General features: G+C 40.0%; 1 protein-coding gene across 2 annotated transcripts in view; it reads right to left on the minus strand.

Annotated features, from left to right (window-relative positions):
* The window catches only part of RIMBP2 (RIMS binding protein 2), a 345,228-nt gene that overhangs the window by 257,069 nt on the left and 60,373 nt on the right, over positions 1-27,786 (minus strand). For both annotated transcript variants that reach the window (XM_066603410.1, XM_066603408.1), the window contains exon 2: positions 26,913-27,053. The gene's annotated coding sequence lies outside the window, so the exon portion shown is untranslated. The remainder of the gene's footprint in view (positions 1-26,912; positions 27,054-27,786) is intronic.

Below are 27,786 nucleotides of genomic sequence, written 5' to 3' on the forward strand. Positions count from 1 at the left end.
CATTATTTCACCCCGTAAATAGCCAGCGGCTAAGCTGAAAACCAAATTGACCCCATATTTATAGTCAACTAGCAGCATTAGTCGGCTTCAGACGTGTCTATTTCATGTAAATGTTTGTTGTTTGTGTGTGTAGGTAAAAACTTGGTTTGCTAATGATATGAAGCCATCATCTTTATAGCACCAAATTAGCCACATTGGTAGATTGTTCCTTCAGAAGGTTTTAGACTGGGCTTCAGCTTATATCTGCTTTTGTATTCTAATGTTTTGTGAACATCTCGAGAGTGGTATGTCCTAGAGAGCTGAAACCTGGTCTAAAATCTCCTGAAGCGCCTGATTTACCTATGTCGTAAAATTGTTGCAGATTAGTCCAGTCGTTTGGCTGTATCCCTATTTTTTTGTGAATATGTCATGAAGGGTTGGTACTAGATAGTTGAAATTCAGTCTAATACCCTCCGAAGCGCTTGATTTACCTATGTGGTAAATTTGGTGCAGATTTGGTCCAGTCTTTTGGCTGTGCATAAATTCATTATATATATATACCCATACACAACCCATCTGTGTGTATGTGTGTGTGTATGTATATATATATATATATATATATATATATATATATATATATATATATATACATACACACACACACACATACACACAGATGGGTTGTGTTTGGCACCTATCATTTCCATCATAATACTGATCTGTTCGGCCATGGGGTGCCATTTTCCTGCTCACCAATGGATCAGGAAAACTGTGCCCCCGAGCACTGATGTGCACAAGCTCTTATGTAGTGTTTTTCCACCACTGACTTTCATGCAAGCAGAAATGTGTCTTATAAAATAAAATCTCTGCCACTGGCTGCAGAAAAACATGTTGGTTTTGCCCTGACATTGGTGTGTGATATTTTTGTAGTGGAGACACCACTACTAGTACATGTGAGCAAAGTACGCCCTGTGAAAGTATTACATTTTATCTTAAGTCACACTTAATTAACCAAGGAAATAAAGGCAAGGTTAAGTATTGAACAACAAAGTAGTAACATAGTAATATAGTATGTAAGGCCAAAAAAGACAGATGTCCATCTAGTTCAGCCTATTAACCCCCAATGTTGATCCAAAGGAAGGCAAAAAAAACCCAATGAGGTGAAAGCCAATTTTCCTCATTTAAGGTAAAAAAAATTCCTTCTGGACTCCAATCTGGCAATCGGAAAATCCCTGGATCATGACCCTTCTGAAGTAATTAGTGACTATAATATGTAATATTATAACTCTCTAGGCCCCTCTTAAAGTCTTATCGATTTCACCATTACCACGTCCTCAGGCAGAAAGTTCCATAGTCTCGCTGCTGTTACAGTAAAGAACACCCTTCTATGTCAGTGTAGAAACCTTTTTTCCTCTAGATGTAGAGGATGCCCTTGTTACAGTCACAGTCCTGGGTGTAAATAGATGATGACAGAGATCTCTGTATTGACCTCTGATATACATTGTTATTAGGTCGCCTCTCAGCCATCTTCAAAACAAAATAATCCCAATTTTGATAACCTCTCTGGGCATTGTAGTCCCCCGATTCCGTTTATTACTTTAGTTGCCCGTCTTCCACCTGCTCAAGCTCTCATATGTCCTCCTTAAGTACCGGTGCCCAAAACTGTCCACAATATTCCATGTGTGGTCTGACCAGTGACTTGTAAAGAGGAAGAACAATGTTCTTGTCGTTTGCCCCTACACCTCTTTTGATGCACCCCATGATCCTATTTGTCTTGGCAGCAGCTGCTGACACTTGTTGCTCCAGTTAAGTTTACAGGTAACTAAAATCCCCAAGTCATTTTCCATATCAGTGTTACCCAGTGGTTCCCCATGTAGTGTGTAAAGGTGACATGCATTGCTTATGTGCATAACCTTCCATTTATCAGTCTTAAACCTCACTTTTTCTGCCCAAGCCCGCAACTTATCCAGATCCCCTTGCAACTGTATACTGTCCTCTCTTGTGATAATTACTTTACATAGTTTTGTCATCTGCAAATATTGCTATTTTAATATACAATCCTTCTACCAGGTCATGAATAAATATATTAAAAAGAAGACGGCACAATACTGCCCCTTGTGGTAACTCACTAGTAATGGTGACCCAATCAGAGTACATACTATTAATAACCACCATCTGCTTTCTATCACAGAGCCAGTTACTTACCCATATACACACATTCTCACCCAGACCATACCAACCCTTTATGCAGCACAGTATCAAACACTTTGGAAAAGTCTAGATACACAAGATCCAATGACTCTCCCCAGTCTAGTCTAGAACTTTCCTCCTCATAGAAGTTGATCAGATTGGTTTGACAGTAGTGATCTCTCACAAACCCATGCTGATATGGAGTTATGCAGCTATTTTCCTTAAATTACTCCAGGATAGCGTCTCTTAGAAACCCTTCAAACATTTTACTCACAACAGAAGTAAGATTTACCAGCCTGTAGTTTCCAGGTTCACTTTTTGAACCCTTTTTGAATATCGGCACCACATTGGCTATGCGCCAATCCAGACCTTGTCACTGTAGAGCCCTTAAATATAAGAAACAAGGGTCTGTCTGCCAGATTACTTAATTCCTTTAAAACCTAGGGATGCATGCTATCAGGACCCGATGATTTGTCGATTTTCATCTTTTTTGACAGCTCTGCACTTCTTCCTGGGTTAGACTGGTGACATTTAGTGGAGAGTTTACTTTATCACTCTGCATCTCATCTGACATTTTATTTTCCTCTGTAATTACACTGGATATATTTGTTTTCATCACCCTAAACAATTTCTCCTACATTATTTATTAAAGGGCCAACACTTTCAGTATTAATATTTTTTTGTATTTATATAATTGCAGAACAGTTTAGGGTTAGTTTTACTGTCTTTTGCAAGAAGTCTCTCTGTCTCTACCCTTTGCTGCTTTTATCTGATTTTTATGTAACTCATTTTTTTCCTTATACGTTTTTAGTGCTTCTTCTCTGCCTTCTTGTTTCAGTAGTTTAACCCCTTGAGTGGCGGGTTTCCTACCACCCTGTCGTGCCCACCAGGGCAGGTTTTTAAAATGGTCTAATCATTGAATTTCAACTAATTTTGCAGTTGCGTCTCAAGAGCCATAACTTTTTCATTTTTCCATTGACACGGCCATATAAGGGCTTGTTTTTTGCGGGACAAGTTGTGATTTTTTAAACAGGAGGGAGGAAAAAAAGAAATGGGGAAAAAAGAAAAAAAGGGGCCATGTCATAAAGGGGTTAAATAATGTATTAACTTCCTTCTCTGGGTCATTACAACGCATGGATACCACATGTGTGATTGTATTTTTGATTTTTTACAAAGTAAAGGGAGACAAGTGTTTTTATAATTTTTTTTTTAATAATTTTTTAACTTTTTTTTTTAAACTTTTTTTTTTTTTTTTGTCCCTTTAGGGGACTTCCACAGGGACTCATCAGGACCCCCTGATCACATTCCGGGGGTCTGATGGTGACAGCCCTTTACATGCTGCAGTGACAGCCCTTTACATGCTGCAGTCACATAGACTGCAGCATGTAAAGGGTTAACACAGCAGAGATCGGAGGTTTTCTCTGATCTCTGCTTTAAGAGCTGGTACCTAGCTGTCCTCTGATAGCCAAGCACCAAGCTCTCCCTGCCACAGAGACCATCGGCTTGCTTCTGACAAGCCGATGGTCTCTATGGCAACCTGTAAACAAAGCAGGACATTGCCGATATGCCGGCAATATCTTCTGCTGGTTTTTCAGAGCCCTTGCTTTGTTCTCTGTGGGTCTGTGCAGGCAGAGCACACTGTCACAGCTTGTGGCATTGTGCTCTGCAGCTCCCATAGTGATACATAGCCCGGAAATCTTCCGGGCTATGTCACTATGAGCAGTGGAGCTCGTCTCGGAAAATTTCCGGGTGTGCCACTCAAGGGGTTAAATGCTGTCCTTTTGCTGTTTATCCCCCCCCCCCCCCCGTTACATCTTTATTGAGCCACATTGGTTTTAGAAACAACATTTATCACTTTAACTAGATAAAGCATACAAGGCACACAAAGCCATTGTGAAGGCATCGATGATACAATGGAGAGCCACATAGGTCTTACAACAAGCATAAAGTCATTAAAAACCTTGTATTTTAAATCCAGGCACAGGTGTGTCCCTCGCCCATGATAACAGGCCCTGGGTGCACAAAACAGGACAGTAAAAATGTACATTTTTAAAATACAAAGACAATTGTCTTCTCCTACAACAAACATGAAGACAATGGCAGAATATAATCTAGGTGAAAGACAGGATCTACGTTCAGGCCATCTATACATTTTTCCATTTGATGAGGACAACTGAATTTGTTGAGGAACATAAAAAGTAATGTTATTTTGATTCATCATAAATCTATGCAATATAGGTCAATTTATCCGCACCAATTTCTTTTTCATTAATGTGTAAAGTTGAAATAAATGTTTCCACTCCAACAGAAAAACATTAAACGGTTAATAACACTTCATAAATCTTCATTGTTACATTCCTCATTTACAAAAGATAGGAATTCCTAGCAATAAGGGCTTATTCCCACGGGTGTATGTGCGATTGCGCACGCTTCAGCACAGCGTATTTGTGCAATGTACGAGGTGCTTTTGTGTGCTTGTTTGCACGTTTTTATTGTCCTTTTTTGTGCACCCAGGGCCTGTTAACATGGGCGATGGACACACCTGTTCCTGGATGTAAAAGGCTTTTTAAGCCTAATGAGGTCCAGCTGTGTTTTATGCACCATAGTTTTGCACAGTATTTTGCGCATAGTTCTTGCGCATAGTATTGCGCGCGTTCCCCCCCTCCCCATTGACTTCTTTGGGGCCCTCTGGTACGCAAATGCACCCAAAATAGAGCATGCAAAAAAAGGGAGTGAGAATAAACCCATTGAGATCAATGGATTCTGTTTCCTGCATTTTGCACAGGCAATTTTTGCATGCGCAAAAAAGCATGCAAATATGCCTGTGTGAAGGAACCCTAAGGGCGCCTACCCACTGGCGATTTTTTTCCCTGCGATGTTTTGCGTTTTTTCTCAAGAGCAATTAGTATAGAATGTGTTCTTGTCCATCTGGGGTTCTTTTTTCCGTTTCGTGGGGTTTTTTCACATAGGAACTGTCAGTTGCATATGTGTCCTTATTTTTCTCTTAATGCACCCATGATTGTCAATGGAGGGCTGCAAAAAACACCGCGAAAAACACGCAAAAAACGCCGCGTTTTTCACGTGTGAAAATCGGCAACGCATTTGGGTAGGCGCCCTAAGGGTGGGGTCACATGGGATGTATTCCCAGGGGAAATCTCGCGGTTTGGCCGCAGCATAAATCCGCAAGATTTCCGCCGGGAAAGCACTGCTTCAAAACCTGCGGCACTTAGCCGCGGGTTTTGAAGTGGCTTGGCCGCACGCTATTTCACTGCAGCCAGCGCTCCCATAGAAGAGAGCATGGCCACAGCGGAAAAAAGAAAGAATGGACATGCTGTGGCTGATGAATTTGCCGCGACGGATTCGCCATCCTGTGTGGACTAGATTTCTGAGAAAATACAAAAAAGCAGCAGCACTCGTACAACACCATCTGGTGCGAGGTGCGGGTCCTGTATGCAGGCTCCACTGGTCCCCACATTTCTGAGTAATCTCGCCACATGGCTGGCTAATCCCAGGATTAGCGGACGCAAACGGATTTGCCGCGGCGAAATTCCGGGGCAGAATTTCCACGGCAAATCCACCCTGTGTGAACCTAGCCTCTAAGACTGCTTTCACGGTTGCTTTAAGCTCAATTCAGGATTTTCATCTCTCTGCTCCGTTTTTGGAGGAGAGAAACTGAAGTAAAGCTGAAAAAAATGTTTTTCCCCATTGATTTTAGTGGGGTTTCAAAAAAAATAGAAAACAAATGGAAATGCTTCATTTTGCTTCTAATCTGTTAGATTTCCATTTTTTTGGACAGGAAAATAGAGCAGTCTGCAGTGTTTTTTCGTCCAAAAAAACCTAAACCTCACAGAATGGAAGCAATCAGAAGCCTTTCCATTTGCTTTGCGTTTTTTGAAATCCCATGAAAACGATGGGGAAAATAACGGATCTTTTTTTTTTCTGGTTTATTTCCATTTCTCTGCTCCAAAAACAGAGCAGAAAGATGAAAATCCTGAATTGAGCTCTAAAGCAGGTGAGAAAGCAGCCTTACACAAGATCCATTGAGGCATATATGATACAGTGGGTCAGAAAAAAAAATAGCAAATAGTCCAAGTTTAATTTAAGAAGGGAATTAATTCACTAAAAGCATTGATCCGAGAGAGATTTCACACGGAAGGTATTGTACAGTACACAGGGTGGAACCATCCCTACCATCAGTACTGCTGGGATGATTTGAGGATTATAATATATAAGCCACACATAGTTCTTAGTAGTTTGGTGGAAAGAATTTAAACATATAAGCTGTTCTAATACGTCACATACAGAACTCTATAGGGACAAACGTTTTCCTTTGTTCATAGAGACCACCTACCGACTGTACATGGATAAGTACAGTGCAAATAAACACCACCACCCCAGTTAGGTTGAATTCACACCTGTGTTAGGGCTCAGTACAGGGTTTTTGTCACTCTGCTCCGTTTTTTCAACAGAAAAACGGAAATAAAATAAAAAAAATAAAATAAAATCTGGAATATCTGGAAACCATTGGTTGAACACTTTTCATGAAGGACAAGCCACTGCCGCGTCAATAGAACATATATGGAAAGTTTAAACTATCAGTTGGTTCTTCAATTTAAGGATAATTTTAACCTATTTACTTAGAATTTTTTACATTATACTGTAGGGGTTGTTTTGTGTTATTTTACCTCTTGCACAGTATAGTTTTAATACAATATGGCACAAAAGGTAACAGAAGTCAAACTACACTAGAATTTAAGTATAGTTCGTTTAGAGACGGTGGAAGAAGTAGGAAAAGAACATTTCACATGAGATTAAATTGCCTGCCACAGTTACACTTCGCTGCTGTGTTGATCTTGTGATTGATAAACTGTACACAGGGTCAAGACAGGATGAAGCAACTGGGTCACTTGCCATCACTCATTCCACTGTTGCTCAGTTAAGTCTAGTGCACATTAGCTGTTTACCACTTCAAATAGTGAACTCTACACTCTTTGCTGAAAACAAGGTCAACCATAGCAGTCTTTTCATAAAACTTAATTTATAAAGTCACTCAGTTTTCAACTTTTTCTGACAACACTAAAAAAGTAACTGAATTAAAATTGTATGACATCAGGGTATTTGTCACTCGCTTGGGACCACCATCTTTTCTCATAAGGTGATTGGCACATGCTCAGGAACTCAGTCCACAACAAAGTCCTTCGTTTAACTCAGGCCTACACCAGCTTTATTGTATCTTTACGGCAAATCCTCATACAGCACTTCACGTCAGCAGTGCACAGGAACGTAACAAAACCTGGCCGTCTGGACTCTAACTAAAAAGTACAATTGCCCTTTTTCCAGTTAGGCATAAAGCTGCCAAAAGTTCACATCAGCACAATCCATGAATCATCTACCATAAATCATGTCCCAGAACAAGGTGTGTCTCATAACCCTTTCGTGCCTTGCCTTCTACAGGATTTGTATCATATCCCAGCACAGGGGGCATCTCTTCTCCTGTCGTGCGTGGTCTGTCTCTTCAGGTACAAAGCCTCTCTACAGGCAAAGTGAGAGGCAGGGGAGCTTAGAAGATATTTTTGACAGACACCGACCTCTTTTTTAACAAAAGCTCTCCAGTGGAACATAATGAAGCCACTCCACAGAAGAAAGCCCTTCTCTATTGACCTCTTTTCTGTGCTGTGGTTCTCAAACTCATCACTACAGTGGCTGCACTGTGACAATTAGTTTCAAGTATCAAGTTGGGGTCACTACATTACATCACCTTGCTAATCATGGAGTGTTACACTGTTAGGATATCAGCAATAAGTTGTGGGGGAACCTGACAGAATGTATTAAATTACCCTACACTGACCTCACAAATGAAAAAAGCATTACAAAGTGCTCATTAAAATCAAAGGGTTGTCTGTGCAATGCATTGACACGCTGGATCCTCCAGAGAAAAAAATACTCTCGGTCTCTATTTTGGTGAATAGATCAGGTTCTTCTTCAACTTAGAATTCCCTAATAAGGTAGAAAGACTGGTTTATAAACCAGATAACCTCTTTAAAATGAAGCCCGAAAGCGTTATTGGGGGTTGAGTGCAGGATATCTGGTTGTTTACATACTCCAGTACGTGGATGGATCACTGTCCTTTGTCTATGAATGACTGTATGTTAACAGTTTTCCCATCCATCTCCAACCTATCCATATGGAGAACCGCTGTGACATATAAGCATTACTTGGAGGACCCTTTCAACCAAACGAGAGTATACAAAGCAGATAATCCCCTTTAATGTAGAAAATTATTGGGAATTAGCAGTTTACATTTTCTCTGATAGTTGAATGAGAGTAATGTGGAAAATGTGAACTTTTATGGGATCTTGAGTGCTGAGTATGGGTGCCTCTGTTTTACGTATTCTGTATAACTGAAGTACATGCTGTGGAAGACTACACTTCAGAGGAGCTGTCCATCACCTCGAGTGCTGAACAAATGGATTTTCCTTCTTGACACAGATATAAGCCTGGTCTGCTATGTCTTTAAAGCCTCACACACATCAGGGAAGCCTTACTACCTCTGCCATAGTAAATGCTATTTCATACAAGAGACTCCAATAAATTAGGGGGACATCGCTGTAGCCAAATCAAATGGCCCTCATTAACAAGATTAATTGGATTTAGACAATCATGGTCAGCCAGTGTAGGGACATATTAAAGTATATTTAGTTAGGGAGTGTAATTGCTTCTTTTTTTCTGTTGCAAAGCAGACCTGCTGGCGGAAATTGTGTTGTGTAGACTGGGCCTTTAGATTAGGAATTCATTTACAGGCCCTGCTGGTCTGACATTTAATGACTTAATCAGGTTTGCCATAAGGTTCTTTGCTTACAGGCATATAGTAATTCAGGTCATTGCCAGAACCACTGATCAGCTGTAGCTCAAAGACCTGGAAGAAGAAGACAAACTTTTTAAAGTTCCTATAAAAATGATTCATTCCCTTCTACTTGTTCATTCGTTAATGTCAGACTATTTCTTACCAAATCTTAAAAAGTGATCTACAATCATTACAATTATGATACTAAAAGTAACTGACGCATAACTATTCACTGCTGAGAATATGACATACCTATCAGTAGAATGGCCAGGCTGTCACATAACAAGGAACTGCACTAACAGCATTTCAAGAAATTGTTGAAAAGATACATTCTGTACTCAAAACGCCTATCTGTGGATAATGTATTTTCCTGGCATGACAATATTTCTAAAATGCAACAGGCAAGGTACTCCCTATCTCTGTTTGCATGTTTAGCTTAAAAGGGTTGGCACACAAACAACAGTTAGGACCTACCTATAGGATACCCTTCGCAGACTAGACCTATTAAAATATTTAATGATAATCTTTATTTGAAAAAGGCCTTAAAGCTCAAAGGGCTGCTAAATTTAGTCAACAGCTATTAAACCCCAATGCACTCTAATTTCTGAGTCGTTGGGTTTCTTGCTATACTTATTATACTCGGTCTCTACATTAAAGGGATACCGGGTGCATAGTGGGTCCATCTCTGTAGCCCATCATATAGGTCCATGTGACCGTAGTTGAGAGCTTAGTCTCTCTTATTTGTGGCATTTTTCTAATAAAGACTATCATCAAATATTTTAAAAAGTCTAGTCTGTGAAGGGCTTCTATACCATTTAGACTTTCTGCACTCTGTGAATTCTATCTATAGGATTGGTGATAGATGTACGATTGCTGTATTCTTGTCACTCTGTTTCTTATGGCACCTTTTCCTGGATAGATTTATGTTTTGGGTCTCCAGAATGTCTTTCTTTCATGTGTGATGTTTCCTATTGACCTTGACGCATCTCAGATCATTCACCACTTCAGTTAGTCCTTGATTTTGGAAAGGGAAGAAGTCACCTTCCATGGAGACTTAGTCCCCTTTGGTTAATTCAACCAGAGCTCTGGGAGTATGCTAGCGGGAGGCAGAAGTGTACTGGGATGCTAAGGTTAATTTGGCATCAGAGTCTATGGTCTGGGAGGCCTTTAAGACCTTTAGTAAAGGATCTTTTACATTGGCCATCTCTACATATAGAAAATCCCTACAGCATGATAGGCTTCATTTGGAACACCGCGTTTCTAGGGCAGAGGCCCACTATGTTATGGTTCTTACTATACTTAATCACTCCATCCTTGATGCCTTATGGAGAGAGTATAAATTGCTGTTGACTGAACATACAAAGAAAAAACTCTTGAATTCCCAACAGCATGTTTTTGACCAGGGTGAGCAAAATGGTCATTTATTGACTTATCTTGCTAGTGAGCATACCACTGTACCCGCAATTGTGGCAGTCCAGGTTCATGATTGGGACTATATGATAAATTTGGAGAAGTTCTCAAACCTAAATCTTTTAAGCAAGCACCTCACAGTGAATCAACATAACTCTTATGGCGAGGTCACTCTTTCGCCATTGGGTATTACTAAATATCTGTTGCTTATCTGCAAAAAGTATGTGGACCTAAACAAGCACTCAAAATGAATGCTATGCAGTAAAACTGAATGCCAGTTGCTACATGTGGCCTTTGCCTATCGGATGGTGAACACAACAGATAGTGTTTTATTTGAATGAATTTTTTTCCTATCAGTTTTTCAATAAGCAGCTCAGATTCAATAATCATCAAAGTCTCATAAAACTAATGATTGGAATGGTCAGTTGAATGCAACCTCTATTCAGTAAACCTAACATTATATTTATGGAATTTGAACTTTAAGAAACATTTGGGCCTAAACAATATATTCTGGAGTCTTCAAAGTCTTCAAGGTAACATGGTCGCTGCATTATATCATTCCCAAATACGTTCTGGCAGTCAGATCATTTGCACAGAAGAGAAGCTGAGATTTACGTAAAATGGGAATAACACAGTTGGGTCATAGGGCTATATTCTATTAGTAGGGTATTAAGCCTCTCAATTTAAGCTTTGCAGTTGGTACTTATTATCCTTTACTTTAAAGACTGCCATGCAAAGTTAGAATGCTGCCTATATTAATTATTCTTGCCATAGTCACAGGATAAATATGCCTGATAATCTGCTGGAGGAATGGAGGTCCGATGGCCATATTTGCTGATTTCCGTTCACCACAGTCCATACAATTTAAAAGGAGAGGTGCTCAGCTTTTTCCATAATTTCAATAGACCTCAATGTAGAGATCTATACACAAGCTATATGAGGTGGGGTCCATAATATCAGGCATTACCTGTGAATATCTAATACATGTCTCCAGCTGCTTAAGCAGTGGTTTCACACAATTGGAATAGTGCACTTTAATACTTTTAGCTTCCTGAATACGAGCTCTATGATTCACCACCAGCCACGCTACTAAAAGGTTTGCATTTTTTTATGAATGCAAATGTATTTAAAAGCATGCAGAGATCTGAAAAGTCTGATACTCTCTCTTTCTGAAGGGCATATTACCTAATCATATGCTCATACATATCTAATTCCTGTAGAGAAAAGGGTGCTCTTATTAGGCTGCTTTACCATTGTAATAACAATAAACACCCCTATGGAGACGCAATTATTTTTAAAGACATGAGGAGGTCCAGTGGTATAAGAACTACTGATGTCTGCCACTATTATAGAATTCTCATACTGAATGGTTTCCAGTCATTTGATTAAATGTTATATTAGAAAATGAGAACCTGACAGAGGTTTTTAAATTCATTACTATATTTACTTAAAGGAGTTGTAAACTAATATATAATAGTATGCTCATTACTCACTATGAACCCTATTAATATAATGCTGCTATTAGTGGCTAGAGAGATGCAGAAGAGAGGCGGGAGGCAAAAGTAGAGTTGTAAAATGAGCCCTGCCTTAACCATATGCGAAGATCAAAATTAATTAGCTGCCAACCCCTTCCACTAGTCATTTCAGATCCTACAGTCCTGCATTTCCACCACATCTCAGGGCTTCAACTAGGCCAATCTTATAAATTGATGGAGTTTTTCTGTCTTGAGCATTTATTGCATATCCACAGTATAAGTCATAATTAACTGATAGTTTAGGTCTCACATCAGGAGTCCTCACCTGACAGGAGAATGTGCCTTTCTGAAGCCCTTACAAACTTTATTACTAAAACTTGTGGCCAATGGATGATTCAAGGCAGTCAAGGAGGGATCATAGGACCTTGTTCTGTTGATAGTCGAAGGCCGCAGCGGAACTAAAGAATACCTGTGCATGCTCATAACGGTATAAGGTCTATTTTTAGTGGGACTTTCCATGTGTAGTATTTTAGTATATGTTTCCGAGTGTTTAATCGTTTATGCATTTTTTTTCTTTTTTTACACCCTTCATCACAGACCTAAAATAAGTATATACATTTATAGTACACATCATTTATTTACCCCATTAACATTCATGTGCCATGTATTTTCAGCCTAATTTGTAACTTATACAATATACAGACATATTACAGCTATGTTCCTGCTGCTAATCTCGTGAGCACAGTGTCCAAGGGTGATGTTACTTAATGAATCTTACAACATTTGCCAAGTCACTTCCAACTTTCTTTCCCGTAAGCAAACATTGTGCACAAGTTGTACATGTATCGCGGGTGACTCCATGCTGTGTGTTTGTTCAGGTTCTCATTTGTCCAACAGCAGCTTCTGCTAAAAGGTTACAAACCATTAGGAGTGCCAATCTGCAGAAATAGGGGACACCTGGGAACATATTTTCATAATACAGTATTTGCTGAATTTCCAAAAGTGTCTCCTATGTTATGATGCTTTTATATAACTTTGGATACTATTGTATTATGCCTTTTTAGGCAATTTCAACAGAGCTAACTAAAGGATCCCTCGGAGTCAGAAAGTAGAATTAAATGTTATATTATAATATAAATTAGAATTATATAGCGTTATAAATTATTATTATAACTGGCAAGAATATGGAAATGAGTTACATTTATTTCCCCAATAGGTTTCAATGCGTTCATTCATGGAACTCACAGGTTCCCAGTGATGTCTAGGCTGTATTCAAAAATGATACCGTGGGAGCTTGTGGGAACATTCTGCGCATGGCGGGATCGCACAGCCCAGAAGTCCAGACCCTACTAATAAGGAGTCAGGTCACTTACATAAAGGTCTGTTTTTTAATTACATGTATTGGCAAAACTATTCATTTTGAGAGGATCTAAAAGATTTTCAAATAAACACCATACTTCTGAAAATAGGTCTTCTTTAAAATACATATAGATAGGCACAGATTGGTTTATGGCAGGCTTAAAATACATATAGATAGGCACAGATTGGTTTATGGCAGGCTTAAAATACATATAGATAGGCACAGATTGGTTTATGGCAGGCTACAAACTAATGTCATTTGACTGTCATCTGGCTGTTGTAAGAAAACCAAGAAGAATTTCAAATTTCCTAAATCCCTGATCCCTAAATTGTCAAACTGATGCAGGTAAAGGGAATATTTCTGATTATATCATATTATAGAATTGCTATTTATGCAACCTCAAATATAATCTTTAACATGTCTCAAATAGCTCCCTTTAAAATAGCTAGCGTGTTAATATAATTCTTTAAAGTGGGGCTTATAAGAAGTATTACCAGTAAGATCCTGCTATATTTCATAAGTTTGAAACTCTTTCATGTATTTTTAGGGTTAAGCTTTTTAACACAGACTAATACAGTCAGTCCTGATGTGTTCTCGCTGTCATAATTACTGTAAGATGTAAATTTAGGACATAATTGGTATTAGAACATCTTCATGATGAGAAAAAGTTTCAGCTTCTTCAATGTTCCCATTATATGTGGATTAAAGTGTTAACGATACCTACACATAATTCAGTCATGGAACCTCATTAAGAAAAAATGCTTCTATTTTATGAATGTTATAAATGAAAGGGAAACCAAGAAAAAAAAATACCCCTACCATGACTACTGTAAGGGCTAGAGTTTATTTTTCCTTTTTAACCTCTAAGTGTCACTAAACTTCTGATAAATTACAGAGGTAGGATGGACAGGTGGAGATGACCGCTATGGGTCTGGCCACCCGTCTCCACTTATAAAACATGGTCCCGCAAAAGAGGTTAAATTCAGTAATAGATAACGCTTACACTGGTTGCAAATCTCCTGTCTGACACTGAGATCTAATGTACAGCATGATTTCTCCACTCCTCCCCTCGCTTCAACAGTCAATGTACTCCCAGTATGGGAGCCGGAGGGCCAGGGATGGGAGGGGGAGTGAAGAAGTCATACTGTACATTAGATCTCAGCAACTGCACAGCAGACTGCAGCCAGTTTAAGTGTTATCTGTTGCTGAATTTAACCCTTTCTGCCAGCCGGAGTATTAGGAATATGGTTGGGCAGCCCTAAAGTTGTACACATACTCTCTATCACCAATCACAGAAGAGAATGAATACTATTTAGGGCACACAGGGGGTCATATTACTAAGTGTGGCCATAGATGGCTTCACTATTAATATTTGGGCCCACAGAGAAGGTCCTATTACTCAGAGGTGGTGCTATTACTAAGCAGGGACACATAGGGGGTCTTACTACTATGTGGGGCCACATACGGGCTCTTATTACAATGTGGGGCTACATACAGGGTCTTTTAGCTAAGTGGGTCACAGCCGGGACACATTATTTCTATGAGGGAGCACTGAAAAGTTGAATAGGGTTTGCAGCAGCAGGATGGGTAGGGTGTGCAGAGGAAAGTTGTAACTAAAAAAAGTCTGAATGGCAGTTTGGGCAAAGAAAACTAAATACAGACGACCCCAAAACAAGACAATATCACCTGTGATTACTGTAGGGAAGTGCACTGTAATCACTACCACTGTGTAGAGCCAATATTCATGTAGAGTTCATTACATGGTAACTGTATTATTTAGAGGAATACTGGGGCTGAGTCACTGTATCTAAACCACCAGATTATAAGCGTTTTCTTATAGAATATATGTAATAATTATTATTTATTTATTGTGGGGGGGGGGGGGTTCTGGTGCTTATTTAGGTTATAAGCATGGTTCTGGTACTGTAATAATATATATATAGAGAGAGAGCTTGATTCTGCTGCTGTATTTATATACTGAGCTTGATTCAGGTGCTGTATTTATAAGATTGGTTTTGATGCTGTATTTATGTACTAAGGTAAGTGCTGGTGTCATATTTGTAAACAGGTTTAGGGTGGAAAAACATGGTAGGACTGGCTAATCATGGCTGACCCATACCCACCTGTGGTGGCCAATGGCCGTACAGTTTTGCCAGTAATTTGTGTGGCCATGGTTTGGCTGGATGCAGACTGGCACAATGTATGTTTCCAGCCTAAGGGTATGGTCACATGGCGGAATTCACTTTGGAATTTTCTGGGTGCATTCTGCCTCTAAAAATTACGGCAAAATCTGCATCCTTTACAAGAGTGTCTTTTCTGTCCAAGAGCTGTCCGTGTATTTCACAGACAGCATATGGACCCATTATAGTCTATTAGGGTATTCATATGTAGCATACAAGAGGTTTACACAATGACTGATGGTCCATGTGAAAAATGCAGCAGCATGTCCTATTCAGGTTCTTAACACTGACCATAACAGGACATACAATGGTCCACTGCCCACTGTGTTCAGCAGATGTGCTGCCTGATGCAAGTTGCACCCGAGAATCTTGAGCACAACTTGCATACGCCCTGTGAATGGGCTCCAAGGGTAGGCCGCTACTCATGGACCAATGATTTGTGCTTACTCCCCAGGCTAAAAATTTTCCTGCCAGCTCTGCAGAGTGACATGTCAGATGTTTTGAAGATAAACAGGGATGCCAATCCTCACACCAACATTTGGCTGGATGATTGAATTAAAAGTCACTATAAGGGTCCGATCCTGGAGACCCAAATGATACTAAACCACACAGAAGGCAATGTGACAGCATACAAGTTGCAGTTTAGATAAGTTCCTTTATTCCTCTCAACAAGAAAAACATGACATTTTGACCCAATTGAGTCTTTCCCATGTACTTGATAAAGACTCAATTGAGTCGAAACGACGTGTTTTTCTTGTTGAGAGGAATAAAGGAACTTATCTAAACTGCACCTCGTATGCTGTCACATTGCCTTCTGTATGGTATAATGTGAGATGTTTTGGACGGTAGGAATTCAGGTGCTGAGACTCCAACGGATTGCTAAGATGTATGTGGAGAAGTGCTCATCTGAGTGCTGCTCCAATTTGAAAGTAATTAGTGTATGGATTCCATAGACTTTCTATCAATGCTGTACATACCTTGCCAATTACACCCAAACGGGCAGAGCACTCAGATGAGCACTTCTGCCTATGTGTTTTAGTGATTGGTGGGACTTTCAGCACCTAAAGCCCCAGCTATCAAGACTTCTGAGATGCCACTATGACATCTCCAAAGTTTATCAAATGTTTAGTTACTCACAACACATACATATACAAAAAAGCAAAAATGGAGCACTAAAGTACTTTAGGTAGCTTATACAATGAGCTGCAATCCATTCACAAACCCAACCTTCTACCATGAAATGCCTCATTCCCCCTTCTGAGGGAACAACCTTGGTGGGAGGCTTGGGGGGCAGCCAGGCCAACCAGAGGGTACAGAATCTACTTTAATAGGGTCCCTTCATTCTCAGGATCAGTGGATCAGGCAAAACAATGTTTTTAATTAAATTTATTTTAAATAAATGTTGTTGTGTCTAGATAATGTAAATTAGATTCTACTAGTGATTTGGTTTCCACAAGTCAATCAAGGCAGCATGACTGGATGATACTCTCTTTAACTCTGTAGGCACTGCAAAACAGAGACCTTCCCCATCACATCCTCAAATGTTCTTCCATAACTACACCAGATATAATTATTTATTGAAGAATAGGCAATATTCAACATTACATCATTATACCTTCTTGTGTAAAGGGCACTGTCATGATGGATGTATGACAACCAAATTACTGATAGGAACTAATTCCCATGTTCTACATCATCTAGTCACAACAGTAAGACTAGAGCAATACCAGAAAGTATTAGAGGGACAACCACTTAAAGTACTTTGCGTCCAAAGGCAATATCCAAATTAGCAAGAACATCCAGTTTATAATGAAATCTAACATGTAAATGGTAGTCCATATAACAGCCTTGCAGATCTGTTTAACAGAAGCTTATGCTCTGTCTGCCCATAAAGAAGACAAAGAACTTGTGGAAAGTGCTCTATGTCCTTACGAAGGATCCTTCTCGCAGTATTTGTAAAATTCTTCTATTGCTCACTTCATCCATCTTACTATAGCGTTTTTGAAGACTTTTTTCCCTAAACAGAAAGACCCTGATCAAGGCTGATAGCTTTAGAATCTTGATCTCCTAACATGAGCTGGACCCTGGGAGTGAAGATAGTTTCTAACCAGTAATATAATTGGTCCTCTAGAGCCATGTTTAATAGGAGTGGATACCAGACTCTTTTGGTCCATAGAGGAAACATCACAATCACTGTGACTCCATCTTCCCTTGAACCACAGAAAGAAGAAATGGAGGAAAGGCACCAGCTAATTCTATGTCATAGGTCTGTAACGGGACATGGAGACCCATTGATTTGACCCACAGTTTAGGTAAAAGATTGCTGGAAACTGTTAGCAATTGGGTTTTTTGAAGACTTAGATGCATTCGGCGTCAATGAGGTAATTAAATGGAATATATCACCACGTTTTTGCAGTCCTCACTGAGAGCACTATAAGATAGTGCCCGTTACACGGATTACAGTGATATGTCTGTTATGTCCATCTGTGCATAAAGGCCCATTTACACTGGACGATTATCGATATCGTTTTAGCGATAATCGGTGCGTGTAAATGGGCACGGGGCTAATAGCATTGTTTCCCCCATGGAGAACAAAGGATCTGAGTGCAGCTAATAGCTTCAGGCTATTAGCTGCATTCAGTGAAGACTTCATTACCATACATAATTGGCATTTAAGTAGCTGAGAAGCTACTTGAATACCAATTATTTTTTATGCAAAATAATCGCTCAAAGCTGTCACTCAAACTGTAGTCTGAGCGATCTTTGAGCGATTATCTGCTCGTGTAAATGGGCCTTTAGTTTTGGAGAAACTTACATATAGTAGCAGCCAGACATGGAAGATAGTTGTGAAGGTTTCAGGCCTGGATGAGAATCTATATATGAAGGTCTTAGGCCTAAATATGACTTCTTGACACAGCTAAACAGGATTTTCTGGGTATACTGCTAGCAGTACAACTCAGCAAAATTTACTAATCGTATCTTGTTTAATTGGAACTGGCAGCGAAATGTAATATTGTAATGTGAAAAGTTGTAAAATCTAAGGTAACATCTCTAAGCAACAATGCATGTTTATGTGAAAATAAGTTTATCAGGCATAAGGCCCGCCCTGTGTCATGTTACTATATAAGTTGTGACATATGTAATAAAGGTAGATTGCTTTACACATAGACCTGTCTGTGTCACTGCTTTCCCACGGCGGCCGCCATAACCCCCTCTTATTTGGAGCCCCACAGCATATTGATGGAACGATTGAATTTCTCTATCATAGTCATGCATATTCACGAGCTACAGGCTAGCCACACCCACCCTGCCATCCAGCCAATGATTGGCAGCTCTCTCTATGTACTGTAATAGGCAGACAGCAGTCAATCAGTGGTTGGATGGCGGGGTGGGTGGAGCTAGTCTGCAGCTCATGAATATCCTGGACTACTGTTACTAATAAAATGCAAGTTTCTCCCAAACTGCTGCCCAGCAGACATATCACTGCAGTCGGTGTGATTGTCACTACCTTATGCTGCTCTCAGAAAGGAATGCTCTCAAAAATATGGTGACAGAGTCTCTTTAACCCCTTAACGCCACAGGGCATAACTGTACATCCTGGCAGGGTGGTACTTAGTGCAACAGGATGTACAGTTACATCTTGAGGATAGCACGATATCAGAAGTGATCCCATGCTATCCAGCAGCGGGAGCCGGCTGTCACCGCAGGGGTGCAACAGCAGGGGTGCATTGGGACAGCAACCCCCGCTGTTAACCCCTTACACGCCGTGATCTATGTAGATCGCGGCATGTAAAGGGTTCACAGAGGGAGCGCTCGTTATGCAAAAGACAAGCCCTCACAGTGCTCCATTCATGGAAAAATAAAAAAGTTATAGGACTTTGAATGCAGCGATTTAGAAAAATAAATAATTTCCAAAAAAAAGTTTTTTTTATTGTAGAAAAGTGGAGAAACCTAAAAAAAAAAAAAGGATAAGAATTTTGATATTGTTGTAATAGTACCAACCCGCAGAAAAAATGTATTGTGTCATTTATGCTGAATGAATAACACTGCAAAAAAACCCCCCACAAAAAACGATGGCAGAATTGATGCGTTTTCTCTCCCTGCGATCATAAAAAAAAATTTTTTACGTTTTACAATATGGTCTATGCACCCAAATATGGTACCGCTAAAATCTACAGTTCACCATGCAAAAATCAAGCCCTTATACAGCCATGTTGATGGAAAAATAAAAATGTTATGGCTTTTGAAAAGTAGAGATGAAAAATCCCTAAAAAGTCGTTGCATCCTCAATGCCAAAATAGGCCATGTCTTAAGGGATTAAATTAGCCATTGAAGACTGAACTTCCTCATGTATCATGATCCTCAGGTTTTACATTATGAGGTTGCTTTTCTTTAATAAACTTAGATACACAATCTGGATATAACTGCTTTTTATTTAATTCATCCACTCTCTTAGAAACACATGGCACAATGTTTAATAAGTTTTCAGGATTAGGTTTATGTACATTTCTGGGAAAGTTTTGTATCCCCATAAAGGAGAAAAGAAACAGCCCACGTATAGAGAGCCAATATAATCTTAATGTTATCTCACCCATCTGATGTCACTTGAAGGCTGGAAAGCCACTTCAGATTCACCATTTGGCAATTTCCTTAGCTGGGAGGATACTGTGAATACTATTAACCTCTGTAGACCACGTATACAGTCAGAAAGGATGAACTATCCTCTCCTTCATTATAAGTGTGTGATAGGTAGTGTTGAGCGATTATTGGAATATTTGAATCAGGAGCGTCCAACTTTGAATTCAGAAAATAATTGTGAATCGGACAGGCCCATTCCAGCTCCCATTAAAGTCAATGGGAGTAAAAATCAATGTACATCGCAGCATGTAAAGGGTTCACAGAGGGAGCATGTTCTATCTGTGATGTCATCGGCACTCTGCGATATAACTGCAGCCATTGCCATGACACCCAGACGCCATACACTGGTTTTCGGGCCCACCATTGCCTGTAATCGCTATTCTGAGCAATAATGCATTATCATAGCAATTGGAGCTTTTATGGTTCAAGTCCCCTACAGGGACATAAAAATGTAAAAAAATTTCAAATGGTGTGAAAAAAAAAACAACAAAAGAAAAATTGTTTTCTGCACACTTTGCTGTTTGTATTAAAAAAAACCATTTTTTAAAAACCCACATATTTGGTATAATCATATCTGTAACAACGTCTACAATAAATTTAACACACTATTTATCGTGCATGGTAAAATACCGTTAATCCGTCCCCGTAAAAAACTGGTAAAATGCTTATTTTGTTTATTATACCTCCCCAAAAAATGCAATAAAAGTGATCAAAAAAGCTGTAGAGACCCCAAGATGGTGCCAGTAAAAACTACAGCTCATCATGCAAAAAACAAGCCCTCACAGAGCGCCGTCCATGAAAAAGGGGTTAAAGGATATTATATCTACAAAATTATTTTGTATCTCCTACTCCAAGCAATAACATTGTGATCGTTTTAAGATAATTTTCTACGCTGTTTGTCAGTAAGCCACACAAAAGGTATGCCCCAGTTAGTGACAATATTAGTATACCATAAAAACATACAGTGAACGGGAATTGTAAAAATCCCATTCAATCCAATGCGATAAGAGAAATCTGTAGCTTTGTCGGAGGCAGTGATTTGGTTAAAGCCTCAAAGTAATAAAGGCAGAAAACGTCTGTTATCTGCATCTATTTCCCCGCAGACTGAACAGCATGTTTCTGTTCTGTCCTGTGCCGCCTCTTTATTGGCAGCTGCCATCAATGGTACTTGCCTCAATCACTAAGAGGAGCATGGACACGCTCTCTGATGTGCCGAGCAGATTAGTGAAGGAATAACAATGTTCCTGCTGCAGGGAAGCACTTTCTGTGCCTCTGGAATGTACTCTAGGTGTCATGGTAATGTAAATGAGATAAGTCTTTGTAGCTTCAGCTTTGCACTTTAACCCCTTACAGACCAGGGTATTTTGTTCCTAAAGGACCAGACACTCTACGGATTTTACCCATGTGGTAGTTTTACTGCTCTAATTTTTTATTTCTCCAGCTACCAAAATTATTTTTGCTACGTTTTTTTCCCATGACATATAGGGCTATTTTCTTACACCTTTTTTTCACTGACTTTTTTTTCAGTTTTTAAGTTTTATTGGGGGTAAAGAGCTAAAAAAAATTCTTTTTAAAAAAAATGTATAGTTTATTTTTAAAAACAGTATATTTATGCTAAAATAAAGCAATAAAGCATGAGGATGGGTTCCTTATTTTGTTTAAGACATTTTGATATATAATTTGTATAGTTTTGGATTATAGGGTACATAATGCGATGGTGTTGGTTGGCGTCGGCGGTGGGCCATTTTCTTTTTTATGTATATATTTTTACTTTATTCTGTAATTTTTTTAGTTAAAGTAACTATTTTCTTTAACATCTGTGTTCCCCTTGATGTTATATAAGGGGGTCATTCATATATATATATTTTTTTTTTATTTCACACTTTTTCACTGCAGCTGGGGCATCCATAGGAGCCCCAGTTACAGGGAAAAACATCCCCTTGTAGTGACAATAGTCAGTAACACCGCTGATCTGGGTCTGTTAGGGGGCATCCGACAGTCGTGGTCGCCAGGTCAAATAGCGGAAGTAACACATGCTTTCTCTCCTTAGTACATAGCGCTCATTGAAGAGGAGCCTTGAAAGGAGAAGGTAGAAGCGGTTAAAAACTGCTTCTTCCTTCTTCTACGGGTTCTCAGCTGTGTCTGACAACCTGACCAGCTCGTGTTTGATTGCAGGAGCAAAAGCTTTAATCCTGCGCCATACTTTTGCTATTGGTCAAGATTAAAGCACAGGACCAAGCACTGTAAATTTACCACGCTTGGTGGTTAGAGGGTTAAGAAGGTTTTCCAATTTCATAAAGTGATGGCATACTGCAATGACATGCCATTACTTTATGAGCTCTGGGGATCTAACCTCTGGGACCCCATTGATCCTGAGACTGAAGAGGCATTGCTGCCGATTCAGCAGTACAGCACCATCACCGTTTTACCTGCACAATGGCTCTCTAAGTCACCCGGCTGTTAAGGGAGCTGCAGTTCGCCCCATCCACTAGAATGGAGCTGGGCTGCAGTTCCCTATACAGTGAATAGCCATGAGCACTACTATGCAGGGAAGGGCTGTAAAGGGGCAGCAGCGCTAAATTCGCTCTGTGGCCCCTTCATTCTCAGGATTGGTGTGGGTCCCATGGGTCAGACCCCACTGATGATAAAGTAATGTTATGTCAAATGATATGCCATCACTTTATGAGATGGGAATATGGAGGATAGATATTACAGTGATCTACAGATCTGACTGTAAGGATTCAATTTAAAAAGTGAGATTAGAAAACTGAAGCTCTAACTTTAGTGTAAAATAATAAATATACTGAAGAACTGCATGAATAACAATTCCATAATACAATTTAGCTGCTGTTAAATTTCCTATCGTTGCTCACCCAATCTGTCAGCAGATTCAGAATGTTTTATGCCAGCCTGCTTATATTTACTCGTGAGATAAGATGTGTACCGCCAGTTCACATGAGGGTACAATTCTCCATTAGTAAAAATGTTTATTCAATCAAAAAGCTCCATAAAACTATATTTGCCTGTGGTTAGAACATTAAATTGTGGAAAGCAATACCATCTGTTCTAGCAACTGCTAGATTGTCAAACTTGGCCTGATTTGTTCACAGACATAAAGATCTAAAAGAAAGCATTTAGTCATGTGGCATTGTCATAGTTTCCATAACATTGATGGTCTGTACTTAAGATAGCAAAGGGGTCGTCCATCAGTAAACTAGGTAAAGGTAAGGTAAAGTCCCCTGGTGCAAGCACTGAGGCACGACTGAGTCCTTGGGTGTCATCACATCATGTCGTCTTCTTGACAGACTGCTTTTGCCGGGTGGTTTGTCATTGCCTTTCCCTATAATCCTTTACCCCGCAACAAGCTGGGTACTCATTTTACCAACCTCAGAAGGATGGAAGGCCGAGTCAACCTTGAGCCGGCTACCTGAGCCAAGCAGGGATTGATCCCACAACCTTCAGGTCGTGAGTGAGAGCTTAGGACTACATTTCTGCTGCTTTAACATGGGGCTCTATCAGTAAATTACTGATGAGCTATCCTCAGGATAGGTCATCAATATTTGATGACCCTGGCTGGTCGACTGTTATCACGGCCACTGACGGTGTATACAGAGCAAGAAGCAGACAGTGCTACACAAATTGTAACGGCCGACGCTGGTAATGCAGGCACAGCTGAAACAGGTTGCAGGTGTGCCATATGATGCTGGTTACGGAGAGGCTTTACAGCAGTTCAGTTGAACAAACAATGTTTTGCTGAATGTATGATTAAGAATAATGGGGCAGTAATATAAAACAGCATTATTTGGATACAATACAGACAGTTTACTAGCATTCAATTAACCCTATAACTCGGTACATACCCTACAAATAGGGTGTTCTTAATATTGTGCACGCAATATAGAATTAGAACAGTCAATAAATGGGTTTCTCTGGCCTGGGATGAATAGCTCCAAAGATGCAGTTTGAAAATAGGAGTCACCTCTGAAGTAATTTAGTCTTGCAGGAACTTTAGCTAACCGAATGACTAAATTTGACAACTGAAATATGCAGTCACTGTCCTCTGACCAAATTATTAGCACTGTACCTTTGGGAAGACAGTAAAGTGATGAAGTCAAAATAATTTGTTTTAGAGCCTGGGCAATGGTACTAACGATTACACACCACTGAAAATTGAATATACTGGCTGTCCATCTATCTGCTCTTACTGTTATTTGCCCTGGTGATGGCTCGGCACTTGCAGTCAGTGATTGTGGAATCTGAGTTGTGCTCTATCACTCTTGTACAGGAAAACCCAACTCTCCAGTAACACTGGGGCAGCTCACTCCTCACAAGACTCCCTGCAAAATCTGCTGAGTCAAACTGCAGCCTCAGAACAGAACCTGCCTTTTACACCCAGCCCAACAGCCAATCAACAAGCAGTTCACAGCAGCAAAGTTAGAGTCAAAAACACAGTGACCTCTCTGAGGGTTAGAGAAGAAGCATGCCGTAATAATATACATAGATTTATATGCATGGGTAATTAACCCCCTACACAGTTCCCATTGAAAGTTTAGTGGTGGACAACTCCTTTAGTATCTGAATGGTGAGATGGCGGTTTCTGGCACTGCTCAAGTCAAGACAGTCTATAAGGGTACTTTTGCGCACAACAAATTTTGTTTAAAGTTCGCTAGACCCACCAAAAAGTGGGCGACAGGTTTAAACGCTCATCTTTCAAAGAAAACAAATGATTTTTGTTTGAAATGGTCGCCTTTTCAATCGCTCAGTCTGACGCTTGGTAGTGTTTACATGTAAAGCTACAGGGCAATTCTATTCATTGCAGGGCATGTGCCTTTGTGAATGATTAGCCTTTGAGAGCAGGTGGGTGGGCATAAATCTGTGCTAAATATCCAGGAAGATTAGGTGTTTACTATGCAGAAGGAATCTTGGTTTTCTGATTTTTAGTAATTGAATTAAAGAAATACAATGGCAGGTGCTGGATGTGTCATGAAAATGGGACTGTGAAACAATCGCAAAACCAAAGGACAGGAAAGGCGGGCTTTCGCTTTGTGCTTTTTAAAAACAATCTTTAGGTGGTAGCTATTTATGCCATAAAAAAAGTGTCAAGTGCCTCAATCAGCTATTGGAAGAATAGTGCAGACGCTGTAAAAGCATGAATAATCACTCCATATTGTGACACTCAGGACACTAGGGCTGAGCAGTAGGCGGGCATGTAAAAAGAAGGTTCGCTTTTTTGTCCCGGCAGCCAATCGCTGTACCTGTGCAAAAACGCCTCACCAAATGAAAACCCATGCCTACAAATCGCTTAGCAACGGAACGATTGTCAATTAAAGCATGCGAAAACAAATTTCTGAACAAAAACTTTCATGCGGTCTAAATGTCAGCGATGAGTCAAAAGTCAGTGAAAAACGTTCGGTTGCCCGCATTTACACGTAAAGATAATCACTAACTTTTGGCGGTTTGGGGCGAAATTTGTTGTGTGTAAAAGGGCCCTAATCGCCAACAGATGAACCAGTTTTTATCTATCAATGTTGAAATGCAAGAAACTCCGTTAAAATGGACAGAAACATACCTGCTTGGCTTGTCAGTCAGGCTGTCATACATGGCATTATCTGCAATTGCTGCATTACAGATTGAACAAAGTGTAACTTGACGGCACATTAAATAAACTGTGGCATACAATTTTTTCTTGCCTTTTGGGTAAATGCACACGGGCGGAAATTCCACAGCGTTATTTTCTGCAGAATTTCCGCCTGTGCACGCTGCCATAGGATTGCATTAGTTTATGCAATCCTATGCAGATGGACGCGATTTGACCAAATTGCGGCATGTCCTATTTCTGTGCAGAGGCCCGCACAGAAACGTCACCGCTGACGCGCCGGCTCTGGTCTGCACATGTGCTGGCTGGGCGGCAGTCAGCACATAGCGGAGCGAAGGAGGAGATGCCGCAGGAGTTAAACCGCGGGTAACTGATGGGGCACGGGTCGCATCCTGCTGTGAGAATTCTCACAGCGAGATCCGACCTGGCTGTCTGCTTGAACCCTTTCAATAGCTTTTCAATGCATATGTTGTGTTATGATAACTTTTGCAGCAAGTTATTTTTATTGGGTTACACTTTGCTACATCTGTATCTACTTTCAGAAAATGATTTTAATGCACACAAAATACAACATAGTAAAATCCACAAAGTGAAGAGACAAATTGATGTTTGAAGAAACAACTACTTGAAAACCATACGTAGAGTGCGTTCCCATATAGCTGATTTGGGGCGGATTTTGCTGTAGATTATGTTGAGGATCTACAATAATATTTCATGATTTCAATTGAATTCAAATTGGAGTGGTAAAATCTGCTGCAGCTCTGCAACAAAATCTGCACAAAGTCAGCTATGTGGGAACGCATCCTTACAGTATTTAAAGGGGGATAAATTCCTTTTCTGGTTTGGTTTGCAGGAGAGATGCAGTAACACAGTATGCATTTCATCTAGAAGCCGTAAAAGACTTTCCAGACATCATACAGTAGCTCAATTTACCACTGCCATCTACTGTATTTATAAAGATGTCAATAGAAGTAACCTACAAGAGGTGCTTTGTGATGTTTAAACTGGTAATATACATTAGATTATGGACAGCATGTACTCACAATCGCAATGAAGAAAAGGAGTCCACTCAGTGCATCGAGTGGCGGTTTTGCAGGCAAATAGTGCAGGAACAGGGAGGCAGGTAGGTATAAAAACCAAACCCTAGACTCAGTGACCCCTCTCCTATGAACCCATAACTGTAGTTTAGGGAACTCGTACAAAGAGACAGATTGCCTTTAGAAAAGTTTAATACACTTACTAGAAAGCTCCACTGCACCCTTTCTGGAGATACTGAAGTGACATCAGATTTAAATGAGCGGGTTTTCTCCTCTAGGAAATGGATCTGGTTGTATGTTCTGTGTTGCACGGATGGTGGTAGGCACTGGAGATCATTTCTCAACTGCTGGGAAAAAGAAGAAATAGATTCATTAATTAGATGAAATTAAGAATAAAGGTTTTAAGTCATTAATATCCTAGATAAAATTAGAAATGGCTCAGATGTACATTGAGAAGGTGCATAATCCTAATACTTTTCTTAGGCCTTTCTTAAGAATGGACTACTGAAAGGCAGATCTGGCTAATAATGTACAAAGTGTCCTATTTTCAATATAAAAGGGTTTTTTTGATCCAAGATACATATGCCATATCCACAAATTGTGCTATAGATGTCTCATAGGTCAAAATCCTAACTCTAGGGTTCTCACCTATTTGGAAAGCGAGGGTCTCCTCTCCCCTGTCCCACCAGATGGGGTGGCCAGTGGTGTCTGCATCCACACAGAGGCTGAATGGAGAGGGGGGCATAAATATGCACATTTTTTGACTATTTAAGTCTATGGGAGTTACAGAAACAGGCAAAGCAGCTTACTCCTTCTCTATTCAGGCGACACCTGGATGCAGCTGCGTACGTTTTAGAGGACCAAGGAACATATATGTCCCATTGTTTTAAACTGCCCCCAAATTTGATTGAATCAATTACGGTCCTGAAAATGTTAACGGAACCTGTCACCTCCCAACATTACCATAAACTAAGTTATGGTGCTATAAGGGGAGGGATTGGGAATCAGGTGATGTCATTTTTATACTCACCCTCTCTCCCAATCCCGAGCTATTACCCGGTGAACATTGCATGCCGC

Source organism: Eleutherodactylus coqui, chromosome 5 (assembly GCF_035609145.1).
Source record: "Eleutherodactylus coqui strain aEleCoq1 chromosome 5, aEleCoq1.hap1, whole genome shotgun sequence".
NCBI classification, from domain to species: domain Eukaryota; kingdom Metazoa; phylum Chordata; class Amphibia; order Anura; family Eleutherodactylidae; genus Eleutherodactylus; species Eleutherodactylus coqui.